The sequence below is a fragment of the Phodopus roborovskii genome, unplaced genomic scaffold, assembly GCF_943737965.1.
Source record: "Phodopus roborovskii unplaced genomic scaffold, PHOROB, whole genome shotgun sequence".
NCBI classification, from domain to species: Eukaryota; Metazoa; Chordata; class Mammalia; order Rodentia; family Cricetidae; genus Phodopus; species Phodopus roborovskii.
The window spans coordinates 12,901,280-12,904,605 of record NW_026126636.1 but is presented as its reverse complement, the minus strand read 5'-3'; positions in this window follow the sequence as shown (position 1 = coordinate 12,904,605).

The window sequence follows — 3,326 nt, the reverse complement described above, 5'->3', positions numbered from 1 at the left end:
TATTTTTTGGATGTTTTATGTTGGGATTTTTTTAGGTTTGCATTTTATCTATTTATTCTCCTATCATGTCTTCAAAGCCTAAGATTGATTTTTCCATCTCTTGCATTGTGTTGGTGAAGCTTGCCTCTGAGACCCGTTTGAAAACCTAACCATTTAATTCTCAGATTTCTCTGGGTATCAGGTTTTTTTTTTTTTCTATTTCATTTTCAGATCTTGAACAGTTGTATTCATTTCCTTCCACTGTTAGTTTGTGTTTTCTTGGATTTCTTTAGGGGATTTATTCATTTCTTCTTCCATCTATTCTCTCAACATGAATGTTTCTGGGGAAACTGTAATTGCTTGGGGTCCATTGTTTCAAAAGTCTGAGAGTCAAACAGAGATGCCCAAGTGACCTAATAATTAAAACAGAAAGCTACTGTGGGACACACCTTTGGTGGCTTTGGGTCTATGCATGAATGCATGCATTCACACATGTGTACCCACACACATGAAAACATGCACAAACCTATATATACATTTTTAAATAATATTATGCTAAAGACTTGGTTAAAATTGGAGAGTCTGTTGAAGGAACACCTTACACAAGCCTTTCTTACAGTATACTAACCCAAATCCTGAGATGTCAGAGGGGAGAAAACTCCTTATGACATACTTTTTCTCAGAGCTACCTGGACATTAGGACTTCATGCTGTATAAAAAGACATGCAGGACCCCAAGAAAGTGACTGCTGATACAAAATGGACATTGCTACAGAGTTCCTGTTTCATGAGTCTGCCAGACAGTATGCAGGACACAGAGAAAAATGACTGACAAACTGCCACTAAAGATGGACAGTTTAAAGTTTCCTACTTTGCTGAGGCGTCTGCCAGACACACTATGGCCTATGGGCTGAAGATGGAATATTACAGAAGAACTTCGGTGACTGACCAGGCAAGTTGTCTCTGTCATTTCTAGAGTTTATATATTATCCTTCTGTGGTCTTTGATGGAGTTCAAGACAGATAGTTACGTTATAATTTTCCTTAGTTAGGATTATAGATAAGTTACATATAAGACTTTAGACTCACAAAGATAGGATAGATTATATTTTTTTTAATCTTGCTAATGTTAATGAACTAAATATTGCTAACTGGGATTCTTATTTGATAACTGTTGTGTGATATATTTTGCTATGCTAAGGTTAAAACCCTTCTTTTTTAGACAGAAAAGAGGAGATGATAGGAGATGTCATTCTGTAAATATGTTTCTCTTATTGATTAATGAATAAAGCACTGTTGGACAATATGAAAGGAGGAAGTAGTAGGGAGGAGTCAGCATGTAGAGATTGGAGAGAGCAGATGCCGACCCCACTCTCCAGAAAGATGAGACCACGTGGAAATACTTAGATTAATAGAAATGGGTTAATACTTAAGACAGAGCGAGCTGATAAAAAACAAGTAACTGGCCAACAGCGTTATATCAAACACAAAGTCTCTGTGTTATTTGGGGCTGGCGCAGTAGTGGGCCCAGGCCGGAGGGAAAAACCTACTCATAACATCTGTAGGAATCTAGTATCAAGGTACATATTAAAATGAACAGCTGTTTTTTAGAAGGACTTTGATCTTGAAGAAACCTGGTGGAAAACAGTGATTGTTTTCTGTGATTTATAGAATTCTTTTACAGAATGGGCATTGTAGCCATCCCATGACTTTGGTCACAAGAAGTTTCAGGCACTCCTGAATGTCTTGTATTATTGTGTATTGAAAATACATAATAAAGAACTAAAATCATGAGGTCATGTGATGCTCTCCTTTAGTAAGACATATAAATTAGATTAGGGACCTTGGTATAAGGAAATACTTTGTGTAACAATAAATAAATATGCTTTTGTATAGCTAGTCAGGGTTCACTCCTTCAGAGAGGCTGAACTTTCCTGCTATCACCTAGGCCTTAAAATCTCACTTTGAAATGCCTTCTTTTTATTACAGTCATGTGCCACATGGTACACTTTGACAATTATCAATTTATTATTTAATAAACACTGTGCAAACACATGTTGCTCAAAGGCCAACCACATACCAAAACACTGAACTGTATATTGCACAAGCATTAACTGGGGTCACCAAGATGGCCCAGTGGATAAAGGTGCTTGCTTGACAACCTGTATGCAATCCTCAAACTCACATAGTAGAAAGAGAACTGATTCCTAAAAGTTGTCTTCTGAGCTGTACACACACAATTTTTAATTAAAAAATAAAAGGCAAAATTTAATAATTAAATGGCAGGTATATTTTACCTCAATAACACCCCTATGTTCTTACCTTACACTTGTGGGAAACCTTATAGAAGTTAATACTGTAACATAATTAATAAAAGACACAGACACAGATGTTGGAGTTCAAACTTCAAGCTGAAGATCAGACCCTAGCTATTACCTCTACTTCAGCTCAGACCAAAGAGGAGCACTTGGGACATACTGAAAATCTGATCTCTGTGCATTTGAGGCCAACCTGATCTCCACAGAGTTCCAGGACAGCCAGGATTATATAGCAAGATTCTGTCACATACATGAATATAGATATTTGTAATATATGCATATTTTATGTGTATAATCTATATTTAATTATATATATTATTTATTTATAATATATATTGGAAACCTCTTCCTGGCTCCAAGCTGCCTCCCGATGGATCTAGATTTGAGGTGTCCAGCAATGTGTGTGAGTGATCATTCTGACTCTACAAAGTCAATTTTCTGGAAAGAGACATTTCCCAAGCAGTGATAAATGCATGCATGAGCCATCACTGCCCTAAAGGGCCAGATACATTTTAACTACCAAGAGAATTAAGATGACGACCCAGGGCCTTGCCTGAGCCCTAATTTACAGTAAAGAGAAAAACAAGCCCTCTGCACTGTCATTTTGTTCTCCCTCCTGAGCCACTCTGCACAGCAAGTACTTACTGCAGCACTCCCATTGAGACCAGCAACCCGTAGAACACAGCCTTGACTATCCTACTAAGGTGGCCCTTCCTATCTTCCAGGGGCTTTCATTTCCAGGCTTTTTATGTGCTTACAGTTCCCCGAGCTTCTGTTCTGTTTGCTGGTGTACACCCACATGAGCCAAAGCCAAGTAAGTCAGTCCCCTCACAATTATTCCCAGCCATTGTGGAATATTTGTTTAACTAGGCAAAGCTGGGTTACATTTGTCTATGCTGTATTTGTTTAACTATGTAAAGATGTGTTGCATTTGCATTAACTAAATAAAATTAACCTGGGCTGAGAGAGGTGGGGTTAGCAACTAGTTGACAGGAAGTAGCAGGGAGGAGCTTAACCCTGGTGGTGTGAAA